The 20,135-nt window shown below is 36.5% G+C and overlaps 1 protein-coding gene across 17 annotated transcripts in view; it reads left to right on the top strand.

Moving 5' to 3' along the window:
• Window positions 1–20,135, top strand: part of IPCEF1 (interaction protein for cytohesin exchange factors 1) — a 176,170-nt gene that overhangs the window by 40,780 nt on the left and 115,255 nt on the right. For 11 of the 17 annotated variants that reach the window (XM_038526375.1, XM_038526377.1, XM_038526376.1 and 8 more), the window contains exon 2: window positions 15,752–15,795. The exons of the other annotated variants lie outside the window; for them this stretch is intronic. The gene's annotated coding sequence lies outside the window, so the exon portion shown is untranslated. The remainder of the gene's footprint in view (window positions 1–15,751; window positions 15,796–20,135) is intronic. 17 annotated transcript variants of the gene reach the window in all.

The raw sequence follows: 20,135 nt of genomic DNA, 5'->3' as shown, positions 1-20,135 counted from the left end.
TGCAAAGGATAAGAAATGATCAGTTATAGATTCCTGATTACATCTCCTATAAAATCAAATGAGATGCCCAACTTTTTGTCTATTGAAACTAGAGAGAAATTTCTTCTATAGACCTTGCCTTATAATGTGTCTTAGTCAGTTCAAGCTGCTATAGCAAAACACCATTGACTGAGTGTATTAAACAACAGAAATTTATTTTTCACAGTTTTGGAGGTTGGAAGTCCCAGATCAGGATGCCAGGATGGTCAGGTTCTGGTGAGACCTCTCTTTCCTCATTGTATATGGCCATCCTCCTGCTGTGTCTTCAGAGGGAAGAGAGAGAGTGCTCTCTCACTTGTCTCTAACTTTCTAAGGGCATTAAGCCCATCATGAGGTCTTCACTCGGTGGCTCAGTTACCTCTGAAAGGCTCATATCAAAAATACCTTCATATTGGGGGTTAGATATATGAATGCCCCCAATGAATTTGGGGGGCAACCAATTTTGTCCACAGTGATGCTACATTGTAATGAAATTAATGGTACTTTTAAAAGCTTCCTTTGTTTCATTGAGCTATCTCTTATAATTTCTTAGTGTACCCAATGTTTATAGTAGCAATGTCCACAATAGCCAAACTGTGGAAGGAGCCTCGGTGTCCATCGAAAGATGAATGGATAAAGAAGATGTGATCTATATATACAATGGAATATTACTCAGCCATTAGAAACAACAAATACCCACCATTTGCTTCAATGTGGATAGAACTGGAGGGTATTATGCTGAGTGACGTAAGTCAATCGGAGAAGGACAAACATTATATGGTCTCATTCATTTGGGGAATATAAAAAATAGTGAAAGGGAATAAAGGGGAAAGGAGAGAAAATGAGTGGGAAATATCAGTGAGGGGGACAGAACATGAGAGACTCCTAACTCTGGGAAAGGAACAAGGGGTAGTGGAAAGGGAGGTGGGCGGGGGGTTGGGGTAACTGGGTAACGGGCATTGAGGGAGGCACTTGACAGGATGAGCACTGGGTGTTATGCTATATGTTGGCAAATCAAGCTCCAATAAAAAAATATACAAAAAAAATTCCTTAGTGTAATCAATGACACATGTTTCTGCTGGCACAGCTTAATATAGAAATGGATTTAAAAATACGTAGTATAATTTAAAAAACCTTTTTGGAGGTACAAAGTATCATTATATATTTTTTTAATACCACCTCGTTGGAGGTACTTATTCTCGAAATATAGACTAGTGATTATTAATTTTTACATGTTATGGACCAATTTGAGGCCCTGATGAAAGCTGTAAATGCAGACACACATTAAATTTTCCATACAGTTTTAGGGAATCACAGACCTCTTAGAGTCTTAGCACTTTGAGTGGTAAATAACTCTGGGATATAGAGAGTAATGGATATACCTTTAAACACATTATATAAGTATTGCTTATTGTAACCGAGTGTTTGACGTGGACTGAGAACCAGCCAGTTGGATTTAATGCTCCTGGCAAGCATGAGAACACAGCTATTCCATGCTGGAAATTAAATAAATGCTTTACTAGCTCAGAGAGCAGAAAGCCTGCAGGCATATTTAACAACATACAATGCTAATATTTCAAGGCTGGAGGGGTGCCTGGTCATACAGCCTCAAATCTTGTGCCTGAAATTCTCATGCCCCTTGGAGGACATCATGAATCTCTTGGCTACCACTATTGTGAGGCCCCATGAGGTGATCACACAAATGTGGCCACAGTCTCTAGACTCACCCCCCTCAATCTCCTCCACCACCATCCCATCATTTGCCATAGTCTAGCTGGGACCAAGTTGTCATGTGAGGAATTGGATACCTAGGGTGGATTCAGACTTCGTGGGGCCTGACTCTTATACAATTTGGAGAGTCTTCTTTAGGAAAATTAATACAAAATTACAAAGAGAGAGCTGTAAGAAACTTAATATTTAAAAGACATGACAGAAATGAGAATAAATTTATAATTTTAAAAAGCTGACAAAATACCAAAAGTAGCCCATTTCCTAGAAAAATAAGATAATTTAAAAATTAACTGCCTGACATATCTCTAAAACAATTTCTCTACATTTTTAGCTATGTGATTTTTGTTGACTCTTTATATGATAATGATTTTGTAAAGTCATTTTGTCTAAAGAACATAGAAAGATAATCCTGTTTGTCACCTAGCATAAGTTGATCAGAATTGGTTTTTGTTTTTATTGATTATTTAGAAAAACTGCTGGCTCCCCAGTTTAGAATTTCTCTTTCATGTTTCTTTCAGCTGTGAGCTTTATGTTTGGAAGAATTCCTCATAAACTTGTTTTGGGTTCTGTGCATTAGAAGTCTTATTTTCCTCTCCTACCCACTGACACAGGGAGATATAAGACTTGTTCATATTGTAATATAACTTCTGGCCCCAAGCCAGCATGTCGCCATGCCAGGTGCATTGGCCAGTGAGAAGTAGAATATTACTAGAAGTTATTACTATACTTGAACAGCTCGCAATAACTTAATGATACAAGGGAGAGAGTGTAAGAAACATTAAGTACATCCCATTAACTACAAAATGAGTATGTCCATTTCTAGAAATGCTTGCTTTCAGAACTGGTAGACCGCAGCTCACCCTTATAGTATCTTTTTTGCTTTCCTTTCTCCCAGGGTACTCCAAAGACTGCCTGCACGAGGCTGCAGCATCTTCATAGCTCCTTCATAGAACCCACTAGTAAGATTTCTTAGAGTATAGATAGGCTCAAGAGAACAAAACCAAGATAGGATGAAGAAGGAAATTTTTCCTACCATGTCTCAGAGTCCAAATCTTTCCAAGTTCTTTGACACTGGAAATGTAACCTCTCTTCTGGAAAGACCCTGTTCCCAATTACAGGAGTATGATCATACCATAGGTTCCAATCAGACAAATATCTCAGAACATACTAGCCTAAGGTCAGCATGAGAAAAGGCCACTTGGAACAGTTTGGGATACATTTCCATTCATAGATACAAGGGTATTTAAGGCCATAGACACATAGGACACAATATGACTACTGTGATTTTATGTTGGAGAATTTAAACCTGATAGAACCATGTGCTCATTTCAATTATGAAACTCAGTACAGCACACATGGAATATTTTAACTGATTAATATAGCATTCTGGCAAATGCCCCAAGATAACTGGCTGCAAAATATATGCTTTGGAAAGTGGCTGAGTTATTTTACAGATTTATTGATTATAAGCCAGTTAAATGTGGAGCTAAGTCTAACAAAGATATTCACTTTGGGTTTAGAATAGTTGGTCGGTAGCTCTTCTTTTCAGGATTTGAGTATTGAGGCCCTTTCTCCATTAAAGCCACTCCTAGCTGGCAACAATGAAACCTATTGTTTTTGAATATAAGAATTCTAATTTTATTGCCTATGGAAGGGGAATGTCTATTGATTACATCCAAAAGTAGAGTAAATTGCTGAGGCACATAAAATGTCTGCTTCTTTAAAGCCGATGGGAAGTACAATATTTACTTGTTTGAGCATATTTTGGATGGAAGATACCTACTTTGCTTATTTGTTAAAGAAAAAAAATCCATTTTTCTCAAAGTCTGCATTCAAATAAAAATAAAAATGCTCAGAGACTCAGAATAAGTGAGAATATTCTTGGTATTAACCTATACCTATAATTAACCTATAATATTCTTGGTATTAACCTATACCTATAATTAACCTATAATATTCTTGGTTTAACCTAAAATTTCCTGTTTTTTTTTTTTTGTCTTTACTCACAAAGAGGCCAAACTTTTATTTTTAATGAAGATGGACAGAAGCTGTCCTTTACTTCTGGCAGAGATGAAAAACACATAGTAGTGGGAAAAATTTTCTCCTCTGTGCATAAGGTCTTAGGAAATGAGCAGTAAAATGGTGAACTAGAAGTGGTAATATGTCCATATTAGATTCAGTTGGCTTTAACAGTTCTGAAAATGGGTTTTCATTTTCTGTGTACTAACCCAATAATAGATTTTATAAATTATTCAGGCATAGAATGTCTGAATTTCAGAAAATAAACCAGAAGGGTATAGATGCAGAATTTCATAATTTTTTAAAAAGCCATAGGACCCCTTTTCTGAATGCAAGTATGCCCAGCAGTCTAGGGTGAAACCAACAAGTGCAGACCTGCTCGTCCTACCCAGGTTCTCAGCAGCCCTTCCCTAGGCTCTCCTTCCGCCTGCACAGAACTGGCACACAGATGGGCATAAAGCAGGTACCTGATTTCCTGAAGCCCCTTGCTGGGGACTTACTGTTCAGGGTTTTAGGAGGCTAACCCTTGATGACAGAGTTTTATTATTATTATTATTATTATTATTATTGTTATTATTTTTTATTTATGATAGTCACAGAGAGAGAGAGAGAGAGAGAGAGAGAGAGAGAGGCAGAGACATAGGCAGAGGGAGAAGCAGGCTCCATGCACCGGGAGCCCGATGTGGGACTCGATCCCGGGTCTCCAGGATCACGCCCTGGGCCAAAGGCAGGCGCCAAACCGCTGTGCCACCCAGGGATCCCCCGATGACAGAGTTTAAGTCATGGATGACTCACAACCTTTCTGTAAAGGAAATAGCAGTACTTGCGGAGAGCTTCTGGGTCCATGCAAACGGCATTTTATGTGGAATATCCATTTTGGTCAATGGAGAATTTTCCTTGTGGAGGAAGTTGACACAGAGGAGCCTCTACTAACAGAGTGTCTAGGAAGGGGGGTGGAACTTTGCGGGGGGGGGGGGGCTGATGAGATTGGAAGATGTGATTTTGACATCTGGGGAAAGCAGAGTAGGGAGTGGCAAAACTGAGCTTCTGGGTGAAGTACCCCAACAAATAGAAATACTAGTGTCTTTTCTTTCTTTGATATCGTGTATGTGTGTGTGTGTGTGTGTGTGTGTGTGAGAGAGAGAGAGAGAGAGACAGACAGACAGACAGAGAGACACACATAGAGAGAGACAGAGAGAGACAGAGAGACAATGAGAAAGAGAGGATGGAGAAAGAGAAAAGGGAAATGCTAATGCTGCGATCTAAATAGGAGTTGCAGGCAGCCTGGGTGACTCAGCGGTTTAGCGCTGCCTTCAGCCCAGGGTGTGATCCTGGAGACCGAGGATCGAGTCCCATGTCAGGCTCCCTGCCTGGAGCCTGCTTCTCCCTCTGCCTGTGTCTCTGCCTCTCTCTCTGTGTCTCTTATGAATAAATAAATAAAATCTTAAAAAAAAAAAATAGAAGTTGCTCATGATCCACGGAAAGAAGAGTCCCTTAACAATATTTCACGTTTTAAAATATTTTTATTTATTTGAGAGAGACAGAGCTTGAGCATGAGGGGGTTGAGGGAGAGGGAGAAGCAGTCTCCCCCGTGAGGGAGCCCCAAAGTGGGACTCAATCCCAGGACCCTGATATCATGACCTGAGCCCAATACAGACACTCCAGGGACTGAGCCACCCAGGCATAGCCAGTATTTCATTTTTAAAGGAAGGCTACTCTCATTTCCTTTGCTTTATTTTGAGTTTGTGTCATTTTTCAGTTGAACTAACTGGGCACATTCTGAACAAATAAAAGTATCTTCTTGATTTGAGATTCTATAATTGATTATTTAATAACTCATGAAGTGTTTAGAAAGTTGAAGTTAAGCTGCTGGCTTAAATTCCCCCTGACTTATTATTGAGAGGTTTTCTACAAACCAATGTCTAAAAAGACATTTGGGGGACAATTTGAGAAAGTGGTAAATCAAAGTGGTGTGTCTATGAAATGTCATTGTAATATATTTTTCTAAGGTGTCCTTAAATTTTTTTTTTAAGGAAATCATTTTATGGCTCTCTAAAATTGAGCCAGATGACCTTGAATCTTCTGTTTTCCTATTAACAGTGAATTTGAGTTAAACAATCTTTGTATTCTGCTATTTATGTAGCTCTTTCATCAAAAGAACACAGAAGCATTAAACAATGCAATACTTGAGATTGCCCCAATCCTTGAACCTTGAAAGTGTTACTGGTCTTGTTCTCAAAAGCATTTCTATGCTTTATGTGCTGGTTTTCAAACACTGAAAATATACATATGGACATTCAGACTGTTCTGCACCCTAGGACCTCCTGCTCAACAACTGAGATAAGAAAAGAATGCTCTTCAGAGCATTATAGCTCATTAGGGTGCTGTCTAAAAATCTCATACATGCCTGATAAACTTAGTGGAATGTCAGGGCCTCTGCTGTGATTAAAGGAGCAAATGTGAGTTGTCAAGCAGCTCAAATATTAGCTAGAATCCACATCCATGCAGAACTCTTAAGATTAGGCTTCATAGGCACAAAGCTATACATATGGAGTACCCCTGGTTACATTACAAATTTCCAAGTGAATGGAAGAAAATGGAGCAGGAAATACACATTAAGAGGGTATGTATCTCCGGACTTGGCAATGCTGGATGATTTTTGTTAATTAACTTTTCTGTTGCATTTTAAAGTTTATAATAATGCAACTATGTATTTTTTTCATATTGAAAGCTTTATTTCTAATAAGTGGCATAGATGCTATGGTTATTGGCATAGTACAGGTCCTGAATATATGTTGTCCCTTCCAGCATTTGATAGTAGGTACCATTGTCAGATGTGCATGTTAACTTTGGGTTTAAAAACATGCCCGTGGTAGTGATCAGGAGGCTGCAAGAAGGACCAAATAACTAGAAATGTAGTGACTTTAGACCACTAGGGAAGAGAAGGGGAAAGATTTACCATGTAATAAACATGTAGCTTCTGTGCACTATCTACTCCTGCCCTCCCACCATCTGAAGTTGGCATGAGTGGGTCCTGTCAGCCTATTTCACTTTAGTGAAGAAATGATGGAAGCTGATATCCATGCAAACAACATTTATGTGGAATATCCATTTTGGTCAGCAGAGGATTTTCCTGCATGGTGGAAGTTGACACAGAAGAGTCTCTACTAACAGAGTGTCTAGGAAGGGTGGTGGAACTTTGGGGTGGGCTGATGAGATTGGATGATATAGTTTGGCGTCTGGGGGAAGTAGAGTAGGGAGTGGCAAAACTGAGAAGTGAATTTTGTTCTTAGCCTTCTCCTGCCTTCATGTCCCGTTCTGGGCTGGCTCCCTTCCCCCTGCCTCCATATGCCTGGCCTCAGGCCTGCTCTAAGCGAATAAGGTCCCCACAATAACATGCCCTGGAAATTCCTCACGGCTAAGGACTCCTGTCCTTCAGGTTCCTCTTTCTTTTCTTTTTCTCAGTACTTGCTTTCATCCTCATCAAATGTACACAGAGTTCACAGTCTATCAAGGATCAAATCATGGAAAAGTCTGACACTCATGCATTTTGCCACCTTCACTTAGCTAATAATTTGGAATAATTTCTAATTATTCAAATGATCCAAAATAATAGTATTTTGAGCCATGTCAAGGTGGGAGTCTGCCAACATGATTTGCGAGGCTGCAGCCAACCCACTGCTAATGTGGACACACGGGTCAAAGTGGTCGCTTCCCTTGCTGGCAGAGCCAAGGAGCTGCGGCTGAGCCTCTGACCTGCTGCAGGAAGGACTCAGGCAGAGGCAGGTGCACCGTATGGGTCCTAGAGCCCTGGGGAAGAGGGGCTATACTTCTCTGCTGTGGTGCTTTAGACATTATACACTTGACTAGAGGTCCAGGCCCCCATGAGGAGCTGGACTGGAAGGAGAGACCTGGGAACCCTGGAAAAAGCCAAGATGAGTAAGGAAGTCTGGCAGCATGGGAGGAGGAGCATTGCTCTGGGCATTGAGCCTCCCTGTTCTTACCCCTCTGTAGCCCTTTCCTTTTCAAGAATGTCTGGGGGTTCCAAAAGGAGGGCTGTGGTCAAAGAAAGGCAGGTGTCACTGTAGAGAGTTCTCATCAAAGTAATGACCAGAAACAGGTGTGTGTATGTGAGAGGAACAAGTGTGTGGCTAGCAGAGGTTGGGGGGCACACAGGCAGCCACCTATGAATGAGCTGCAGATGCTGGCCTGAGCAGCAGATTTCATGGCAGTAGTCTTCATCTGTAAAATAGGAATAAAGACAGGACCCACTTCATAGGGTTGTTGTAGAAACGAAACAATCAGTGCCTGTACAACATTTAGCACGTGCCTGCCCAAATCAAGTAATAATCAGAGCTCAATAAATGTTGGCTCTTGTTACCTTCAACATTGTTTCTGTGATCCCTTCTCTCTACTTCTACTTATTTTCAAGTGGTTATATAATTTGATTTTATGTGATCCGATAAAATGAACATCGGCTGTGTCTTTGTTTTTAAGCAGAAAAACTGCTTCTCAGGATGTATTCTGAAAGTGAATTAAACTTAAGCAAAGTTTTAAAAATAATTGTGGGATCTCAAAATTGAATTTTTACCAACTAAAAAAGTTGGGCACTGATGTCATTTTTTTTGCTCTAGGAAGATTGTAAGGATAACTAATAACGCTTGGTGGAGATTAATATAGGATTGAAAGTAGTAATTTTAACAATTTTGAATTCATTTTCAAAGACATAATTGGAATAATTTTCAATAGACATCAATCTTTATTTTTTGGGAAATTACAGTGATTAAATTAACTGCAGGCAACTTCTCATTGTTATTTTATGATAATAGTCTGTTGAGGATTGGTGGAAAAAATGAATGATACGTGTTCTATTAAAGACTTTATGGTTGAAATTTTTTCATCACTCTGTCCAGCTATAATGTATATACTTAGGGCAGAAATATCAAATTCAGCTTCCTTTACTGTATTTGGCCTGAAAATTAATCCAAATGAACAATGAGAATAATGCATTTCCTAGGATTAAAATATAGATTTTTCTTTTAAGGGAGTGAATAATATGCCAGTTCAAAAGAAAATGATACACCTGCAGAACTCTGTGAAAGTTGAATATTTTCAGGATTCTGTCCCTGCTTCCTTATGAAATTGAACACTGGACAAGGACAATAATATTACACCCATTATTTAGACATTTGAAATTACTCTTTTACTTTGAAATGAGGTATTCACATCACTGAGTGCTGGAAAATTGTACATGGATGAAAGGGTAAGTGATCTTGATCTGTCACCTGAGCTTGAGGCTCTTTGGAGGTGGCAAAGTTGTTTTTATCAATGGAAAATATCACCCTATTTCTTCAAGATCTTTCTGAACTCAAGATGAATTAGATAGTATATCTGAGTGTGAATACCACCCAATGAGCATCTGCAGTTGACCTTACCTGGATATGGGTGGGATTGCTTTTTGAATTTCAGTATGACTATAAAAGTTGTCTGGCTTTTACCCCTACCAGTGCCCTTGACTCGCAGTTAGGGAAACTTGTTTATGTTCTTACTGGCTGGAATGTCTACTCAAGGATCCATGCTATTGGTTGTATATCAAGTTATGTGCACTAATAGCCAAACTTTTCTTGATTTGACCCTAAACTAAACAGTACTGGGATTGTAAGTTCCAAGGGTAAAAGGAAAATTAAAAAGTAATTAATTTAATATGCTAAGAAGTCCTTGTACAAATACCAATTACTATGCTATGAACCAGTGCTGTTTTCATGCTTTAGGGAAGTAGAAGGAATTGACAAAAAAAAAAAAAAATCATGTTCTGGGGAGAAAAGAAAAGCTGGTGAATTACTAGTTGCGCCAAATGCAAAGACATAAACATGAACAAAAGCCAATTACTTGGCATTCAATACAGCCAATGCTCATCCATTTTTATATTGTTTCTGCTGTGATTATTGTAATTTCAAGTCATTACAGTTGGAAATGTTTTGATAAAGCATAATATTACATTACCTTGTAATTTAACATACAACTAGAACTGTTAGGCACAAAGTTTGGGCAATGGAGAGTTGCAGGTTGTAGAAGAGAAAAAAATGTCTAGATTTATTTGACACGAAAACACAGGGTTTCTTCCTCAGATACAGTCTTCATGGTTCTATAAACTTGGATAAATTTGCATTCAAAAAGAAAACATGATTAAAAACACCTACCTTGTAGGGTGGGTGTACAAATTGAGTAAATAAATCCATGTCAAAGTGCTTTGTAAACTGCAAACTGTTATACTAAATTTACTGTCTAGGAGGCAATAACTAAGTAAAATTGATTGAAAGAAAATATTAATCTGACCTATTTTGTACTTTTTATAATGTATGAAAAGAAGAAAAGCCTTCCCACTTCACATGTGTGCCTCTGCCAAAAATGTTTACCTGCGTGTAATTGTGAGAAAACAATCAGATAAATTCAATTTGAGAGGCATTATGCGAAAAACAACTGGACTCTACACAAATGTCAATTGTCAGAGACAAAAGGAACTATATACATAAGACACTGTATGCAGTGGTGACCTTGAGTGAGCCCTGGATTTAAAATAAAATATAATATAAATACCCAGATTAAAAAGGACATCACTGAGACAATTGGGAAAATTTGAACTGCATTTTAGATAATTATATCACTTCAAATTTCCCAAGTATGTTTATTTTTTAAAAATTTATTCATGAGAGACACAGAGAGAGGCAGAGACATAGGCAGAGGGAGAAGCAGGCTCCCTATGGCTCCCCCGGGATCACGCCCTGAGCCAAAGGCAGACAGTCAACCACTGAGCCACCTAGGTGCCTCCAAGTATGTTTATTATTACGTTTATTAGTATTATTATGGTAGGATATGTGTTCTTAGGAAGTACATGCTAAAGTTTGTTTTAAAGTTTTTATTTAAATTCCAGTTAATTACCACACAGAGTAATGTTAGTTTCAAGTGTAAAATGTAGTGATTCAGCACTTCATACGTCAACCAGTGCTCATTACAGGTGTCCTCCTTAATTCCCATGACCTATTTACCCCATTCCTTCACCTGCATCCCCTCTGCTAGCCATCAGATTGTTCTTTATAATTAAAAGTCTGTTTTTTGGTTTACCTCTCTTTTTATTTTTGACCCCCCTCATTATTCATTTGGTTTGTTTATCAAACTCCACATATGAGTGAAGTCATATGGTTTTTGTTTTTCTCTGACTGACATATTTTGCTTGGCACAATACTCTGTAGCTCCATCCATGTCATCACAAATGTCAAGATTTCATTATTTTTTATGGCTAAGTAATATTCCATTATAAATATATGTATACACATACATATATATGTATATATACACAGATATTTTTATGTATATATATATCTTTATCTATCTATACCTATATATCTATATCAATATCTATATCCCATCACTTCCTTATCCATTCATCAGTCAATGGGCACTTGGGCTGTTTCCGTGATTTGGCTATGGTAGACAATGGTGCTTTAAACACTGGAGTATATGTATCCCTTTGAATTAGTATTTTTCTATTCTTTGGATAAATATCCAGTGGTGTGATTTCTGGATCTTGAGAAATTCTATTTTAACGTTTTGAGGAAACTTCTTACTATTTTCCAGAGTGATTGCACCAGTTTCCATTCCTACTAATATTGCAAGAGGGTTCCCCTTCTCCATATTCTTTCTGACACCTGTTGTTTCTTGGGTTGTTGATCTTAGACATTCTGATTGGTGTGAGGTGATGTCCATGATAAAGTTGTACGGGTGAAATGTCTTTATAAGTAATTTTCAAATGGTTTGGCAAAATACTTACACATATAGACAGAGATAAAGCAAATATGGCAAAATGGTAATAATTTAGGAATCTAGTGAAGGCTATCCAGGTGTTCATTGTTAAATATTCCCACAGCTTTCTTATAGTTTTAGAATTTAAAAAATGAAAAGTTGGAGGAAAATTTAAAATGTTAAAAAAGCCCAAATATTCAGAACAAATGAGTCATTAAAAAATAGATCTTCTTAAAATGTATCTGTCCTTTACAGAGCATGTTTTTCTGCCATCTCATTTTACTGTGAGATATAAATAGGCTTAAAAAAGAAGAATCTTGCAGTAAAATCAGTGCTTGAAGGGAATTTATAGAATTGAATGCATATATTAGAAAATAAGAAAAATATAAAATCAATAATCTAAGTTTCCATCTTAGGAACTTAGAAAAAGAGGAGCAAATCAAATCCAAAGTAAGAAGAAGAAAAGAAATAATATGAATTAGAGCAAAAATCAATGAACTGGAAAACAGGCATTCAATAGAGAAAATCAATGAAACCAAAAGCTGGTTCTTTAAAAAGACCAATAACATCAAAAACTTCTAGCTAGGCTAACTGAGAAAAAAAGGAGAGAAGACACAAGTTACTAATATCAGAAATGAAAGAGGTGACATCATTACAGCTTCCATGGAAATTAAAAGAATAATAAAAGAATACTATGAATAGCTCTGTGCCCACAGATTTGACAATCTAGGTAAAATGGACCAATTCCTTGAAGGACACACTCTACCAAAACTCACATAAGAAGACACAGATGATCTGAACAGGTCTACATCTATTAAAGAAATTGAATCAATAATAAATAAACTTCCAAAGCAGAGAGCGCCAGTCTCAGATGGGTTCACTGGCGAATTCTATCATTTAAGGAAGAAATTATACTAATTCTCTACAATCTTTTCAGAAGACAGAAACAGAAAGAATATGTCTTAACTTATTCTATGAGGCCAGCATTTTCCTGACATCAATACCAGACAAAGACATTACAAGAAAACTACAGACTGATAACTCTCATGAACATAGGTGTAAAATACCCTATAAAATATTATGAAATCTAATCCAAAAAAAGTATATAGAGAATTATATACCATAACCAAGTGAGATTTATCTTAGTTATGTAAGGCTAGTTCAATATTTAAAAAAATCAATGCAACCTATCACATCAATAGATTTAAAAAGAATAATCACATGATCATATCAATAGATACAGAAAAACATTTGACAGAATTTAACACCAATTCATGTTAAGAACTCTCAGTAAACTAGGAAGAGAAGGGAACTATCTATTGATAGTTGATAGTCTATTGATAAAGACTACCTACGGAAAAGCCTATAGCTGACACCATACTTAATGATGAGAAAGCTTTCCCATTAATATCAGGTACAAGGCAGGGATGTTTCCTCTCCCTACTCCTTTCCTACATCATATTAGAAGTTCTAGTTAATACAATAAAGCAAGAAAATAAAATATCTATAGAGTAGAAGAAAGATATAAACCTCTCTTTGTTCTCAGGTGACATGTACTGACAAAAAAAAAAAAACAAAACCCTCCTTGAACTATAATAACTGATCATAGCAAGGTTGCAGGACACAAGGTTAATATACAAACGTCCATTGTTTTCCTATATCCAACAATTAACAAGGGAAATTTGAAATAAAAATGCAAATATCATTTACCTTAGTCCCCAAGAAATGAAATACTTAGGTATAAATCTAACAAAATATCTAACAAAATCTAACAAAATATAAATCTAACAAAATATAGATCTGTACAAGATCTATATGAGGAAAACTACAATATTCTGATGGATAAAATCAAAGAACTAAATGATTAGAGATGTTGCATGTTTATTATGGATACAAAGACTCAATATTGTCAAGATGTCAATTCTTCCAAAACTGACCCATAGATTCAATTCAATCCCAATCAAAATATTAGCAATTTACTTTTTGTATATTGATAAATAGATTTTAAAGTTTATATGAAGAGAGAAAAGACCCAGAATAGCCAACATGGTATTGAAGGAGAAAAACAAAGTTGGAGGACTGACACTACCCGATTTCAACTTTTTACTATAAAGTTTCAGTAATCAAGACAGTGTGGTACTGGTAAAAAGATAAACAAATCAATGGATCAGAATAGACAGCCCAGAAATAGATCCTCATAAATGTGATCAATTGATCTTTGACAAAGGAACAAAGACAATACAATGGGGCAAAGATAGTCTCTTCAACAAATGGTCCTGGAATAACTGGACATCCACATGCAAAGATATGAATCTAGACACAGACCATACACCCTTCACAAACATGATTATTTCTACTTATGGAAGTGGTAGAGAAAATTATGTTTAAAAATGTATCATAGACCTATGTATAAAATACAAAACTATCAAACTCCTAAAAGATAGTGTAGGATAAAGACTGGATAAACTTGAATATGGTGATACTGTTTTAGATATAACATCAAAGATGTGATCCATGAGAGAAAAGAATATGTTGATTTCATTAAAATGAGAGACTTCTCTAAAAATGAGAAAAGGCAATATAAAGACAATTAGAAGACAAATTACATACTGGGAGAAAGTATTTGCAAAAGATATATCTGATAAAGGACTGTTATCCAAAATATACAATGAACTCCTAAAATTCAACAATAAGAGAATACCTTCTTAAAAAATGGACCAAATATCTTAATAGACACTTCATCAAAGAAGATATACAGATGGCAGATAAGCATATTAATTAAGCATGTAGAAAGATGTTCCATATGTCATCAAAGAAATTAAAACAGAACTGTGATAACCACTTAAACACCTATTAGAATGGCCAAAATCCAGACCACAGACAATACTAAATGCTGGTAATGATGTGGAGCAACAGGAGCTTTCATACATTGCTGATGCGAATGCAAAAATAGTAGAGCCACTTTGGAAGACAGTTTCTTTGGAACACAGTGGATTCTTAAAAAGTTGGTATAATTTTACCATATAGCTCAGCAATCATGCTTCTTTGTACTTACACAAAGGAGTTGAAAAATTATGTCTACACAAAACCTGCACGTGGATGTTTATAGCAGCTTACTCACAAATTGCTAAAACTTGGAAGCAACCAAGGTGTCCTTCAGTAGGTGAATGGATAAAGAAATTGATACATTCAGACAACGGAATATTATTTAGTGCTAAAAATAAATATGTTATTGAGCCATGACAAGACATGGAGGAAACTTGAATGCATATTACTGAGAGAAGCCCATCTGAGAAGGCTACATACTGTAAGATTGCAGCTATATGACATTCTGGAAAAGGCAAAACTATGGAGACAATAAAGAGTTCAGTGTTTGCTAGTGGCAGGAAAAATGAATATACAGAGCACTGAAGATTTTTAGGGAAATGAAAATGCTATGATATAATATCACATGATATTATAATGATAGATATATGTCATTGTATATTTTTCTATAAACATGGAACGTACAACACTGACAGTGAACTGTAAGGTATGTTATGGACCCTAGCTAATCACAGTGTGTCAGTGTAGGTTTATTGTTGGTAAAAAAAAAATACCATTCTGGTGAGTGATGTTGATAATGGGGGAGGCTATATGCATGTGGCGGCAGGGGGTATATGGGACATCTCTGTAACTTCCTCTCAGTTTTACTATAAGCGTAAAACTGCCCTAAAAAATGAAGTCTTAGAAAATATACATTTTTTAAACTTATGGTTTAGGCAATGAATGGGATGATTATTACTAATATGGAACACTTTTCCACTGACAGGATTCCAGGAAAACAGATGGAAGTTCTAAATCCATGTGTACATCTTTCGAGATATTTAAAAGTAAAATAATAATATATCTTGAGTAGTGTTCAAAGGGATTTGAACATTATTTTCACTTTATCTTTTAAAAAACAATAAATTTCAGGGGATCTCAGCTTTAACGATTTCCTGCTAGTTGACTACCTAGGTCTTCTTTCCTTTTGAGTTAGAACTTCCTGTGTCATTTTTCAAGAGAGACATGGGGTTGTTATTATGATGAGCAACTTACTATTTTGTTGCCTCTTCTTGGAGTTGATGTGGTAGGATTTTGACTGGATCCAGGCAGAAAATTTATGACCCCTTTCTTGTCTTTTTTTTTTTTTTTGGTACAGATCAGAGGCAACAGAACTGGAACGAGGGTACTCATAGCCTTTTGGTATGTAATTGAAAAACGTTCAAAACGAGTTATTATTTTTTTTTAGTGATATTTATGACCTGAAGGGCCTGTACTCCATTTTGTTATTCTAATTTGTGAACCATACTATAATAGGATTAATGCAGAGGGAAGCTAATAGTATTAATAAACAACAAACTATCTTTGGTCCTCTGGATTTCCCTTGAAAATGGATTCTTGGTGGTAATTGATTTCCAATGGGAGGGTTGTTTAGAAAAGCAATTTATATACAGACTGATCTTTTTTGCCCCTCTCAGTGGTCAGGAACATACTGTAACTATCAAAGTACCATAGAAGTATAATTATGTGAAGGATTTATTTATTTTATAAGCAAGTGTGTTTAGATGCCCAAATGCAAATTGAATGCTCTAGAAATGAGGCATTTACTGATATAAATTTACTACTAATTCAAATAAAATATTTACATTTAATAATTATAATATAAAAGTAAAACAATCCTAAGATGTTCTTGCCTTTAAAGTTCATCACTAATGATCTAAGCAACACTGGAGTTCTTTGAATATGTGTGTAATTCTTCTCATCATTCTTCTGATTTTATATTTATAAAGTAATTTAAAAAGAATTATTATATGTCTTAGTTCCCTTTTTAAAAAAAGATTTTATTTATTTATTCATGAGAAGCACACAGAGAGAGACAGAGATATAGGGAGTGGGAGAAGCAGCCCCCTTGCTGGGAAATGCAAGGGAAGCTTTATTTATTTATTTTTTAAGAAAGAAAGAGGGAAAGGGAGAGAGAATATCCTAAGCAGGCTCAACACCCAGTGCAGAGCCCGATACAGGGCTTGATTTTAAGACTCTAAGATTAGGGCAGCCCGGGCGGCTTGACGGTTTGGCGCCACCTTCAGCCCAGGGCGTGATCCTGGAGACCTGGGATGGAGTCCCACGTCAGGCTCCCTGCATGGAGCCTGCTTCTCCCTCTGCCTGTGTCTCTCATGAATAAATGAATAAAATCTTAAAAAAAAAAAAAAAAAGACTCTAAGATTATGACCTGATCTGAAATCAAGAGTTGAGCACTTAACTGACTGAGCCACCCAGATGCCCCAACAAGGGAAGCATTCTTTTCACAACTATCTATCAAGGACACATTTTTTGGGTTTGTGACTCTTAGGATACTACTGAAAATCTGGTAACTTTTCAGAAAGTATTAGTATATTAATTTAAGTGCCATTATTTTTCTATGAGCCAAACGATAATAATAATAATCACTACTGCCCCTGGCATGCACTTTCTACCACTCCCAATTATATTACAACTATTTTTGAAACATTGCTACCCCTGACCCATTAGTCTCCATCATGCTTTTTGGTGAGCATTGCCCTCTCTTTTCCTTCTGTAGTTGTTAAAACCCATTGTTGTGGTTGTCCAACTCACTGACAAAAAAATTAGTTTTAGTGCATAGGTTTGCTGTTTATGTGTCTTTAAACACATAAAGTCCTATTGTTTCAACATAGGGGTATTTAAGATATGTTATTCATGAGACAGATTGTGTGACTTGGTCAATAATACTCTTACATTGCCTTCTATGGTAAAGAACCCTTTATACCCCAAAACATTTGATGTTTCGTCGAGGAATTATTTTATTTTATTTTATTTTATTTTATATTTTATTTTATTTATTTTAAAGATTTTACTTATATATTCATGAGAGATGCAGAGAGAGACGCATAGAGAGATACAGGCAGAGGGAGAAGTAGGCTCCCCTCAGGGAGCCTGATGGGGGACTCAATCCCAGACTCTGGGATCGCATCCTCAGCTGAAGGCAGATGCTCAACTGCTGAACCACTCAGGAGCCCCCGTTGAGGAATTTTTTTTATATTTATTTATTTTTTTATTTTTTTATTTTTCCCGTTGAGGAATTTTAAGTGATAGTTTTCCTACTTATGCTTTTCATTGGTGGTTTGCAAACTAGTTACTCAAAGGTATTGACAAAAATTGGTGGATTTTACTACCTTTAAAAGTGTCAAGTACTTTTTCTAGCAAAACACCTCTGACACTCAGATTAGGGGCCTTCCTGTTATGAAAGGTATGTGGAAAGAACCTGGCTTGTTGTCAGAAAAAGATATGTAATGAGGGAACCTTGCATTGATGGAAACACTAGGTTAGATGAACTCTATGGACTCTTATAACATAAAACTTGACAATTCCTATGGAAGATGATAGTCAGCCAATGACCAAATTAGATAATCTGAGTTTTGCTAAGCATTATAGAAAATCTTGTGCTGAACAAAATCACAGACAGTATAGTGGTGAAAATGACAGTCTCTGAATTCAGATGGCCTGGGTTTGATCTCGTCTCTGGCACTACTAGCTATGTGACCTTGGTTATGTCACTTAACATGTATGTGCCTCACTTTCCTCACCTGGTGAAGGGAGATAGTACTAGTACCTCCTAAAGCTGATGCAAGGATTTAATGAGTTAATTTGACCATAGCTCTTAGAACAAAACTTAGTATACAGTTAGGCACTCAATCAGTGTTAGTTATGAGAGATGAATGGATGATATTGTCATCAGTTGAGGCATCTGTTTCTCTTGGAGATTCTTATACAGTTCTCACTAAACCCCCAAATTTATGACCTTTAAGAGTAGAGTGCATCTGGTAATGATTTCTTTGAGTTTCCAGCAACTGATCTCTTCAAGTATTTTGCTGCTGTCTTGGTTCTACCTAACATGAAGAAAAAGCTCAGACTAATCATTGCTTTCTCCTTACCCCAACCTTGTGGATGTTACTTCTATCATATCGTTTTCTGAGCTCAATTTCCCATCTTCCCCCTCATTGCCTCATGTAGGCTTTTCTGCATGCATTGAAACACTTCTGGATCTCAGATTTTACAACAAAGAGACTTATTATAGTATTTTTTTTAGCAAAGTTAGATGTTTACCTAAAAGAAAGTATTGAGCCAGCTACTAGGATAATAAAACGCCCTCCAACTTGATGCAAAAGCATATTAATAATTTTCATTTTTACCATTGTCATTAAGCAATAGTAAAGGATCTTTGTTTTTATAGTAACTCTGGTATGTTAAAGGCATGATTCTTAGTCCAAGTATGTATGATGAAACCAGAGAGTTCATATTTAGTTCTTACTTACAGGTCCTTACATCTCTGGTCCCCTGATTATTTTGAGTTCCTCACAGAATGTTTCTTCACTTTCTAAAATTGTGGTAAAATACCCATACTGTAAAATTTACCATGTGAGCCATTTTTAAATATTAAATATATCCATGTTTGGTGGTATTAAATACATTCATGTTACTGTGCAACTACCACCACCATCCATCCTCATAATTCTTTTCATCTTGTAGAACTAAAACTTTATACACATTAAACAATAACTCTCTATCTCCCCTCCCCTCAGCCCCTGGCAACCACCATTATACTTTTTGTCTTTATGATTTTGAAGTGCTAGTAAGTACTTCATGTAAGTGGTACTGTACAGTATTTTTCTTTCTGTGACTGGCTTATTCCACTTAGTGAAATGCCTTCAAGGCTCATTCACGTTATATAGCACAGGTCAGAATTCCTTCCTTTAAAAGGTCGAATAATATTCCATTGTGTGTATGTACCACAGTATGCTTAACTACTTCTCTGTTGATAGACACTTGGATTACTTCCACATTTTAGCTATTGTGAATAATGTTCCTGTGAACATAGATGTACAAGTATCTCATTGAAACCCTGCCTTCAATGCTTGTGGGTAAATACCCAGAAGTGGAAGTGTTGGGGCATATGTTAATTCTATTTTAAATTTTAAGTTGTTTTCCACAGCAGCTGTACCATTTTACATTCCCACCAACATTTCAGAGCATTCTTAAGTACAGAATGCTTGTCTAATTATTTTGACATATTCCTACTGGGCAGTGAATATTGTGAAGTTTTAAGTGATACATTTTGAACACAAGGTTGTATTTTTCCAATTCATTTTTTCCTGCTGCGCCTATGAGGGTTATGTTCTAAGACCTACTTAATTTATGTTACCAGGTGATTTAGAGCGTCAATGGACTTTTTCCAGAACAGAAACACGTGGGGCCGAATTTCATACCTCTAATGGAAAAACAACTGGGACTCCAAGGATTTCTGGCTCAGTTTAAAATAAACTATGTTAAAATCTTGTGAGCTGGCAGTTAAGGAATAGATGACCACATATGTTTTCTTCTGAAGGCTCATGATTTTTTTTTCTTTTTGCACAAAATATGCCAATGTGAACAGGATTGGGGACAACTGGATTACCAGGAGAGACTTGGCTAGCTGGAAAAAAAAAAAAAACACAAACTTATATTAAGGTTTGAAAGAGAATCTGTAA

Source organism: Canis lupus, chromosome 1 (genome assembly GCF_011100685.1).
Source record: "Canis lupus familiaris isolate Mischka breed German Shepherd chromosome 1, alternate assembly UU_Cfam_GSD_1.0, whole genome shotgun sequence".
NCBI classification, from domain to species: domain Eukaryota; kingdom Metazoa; phylum Chordata; class Mammalia; order Carnivora; family Canidae; genus Canis; species Canis lupus.
Note: the sequence above shows the minus strand (reverse complement) of the source record. Positions and strands in the feature narration are given on the sequence as shown.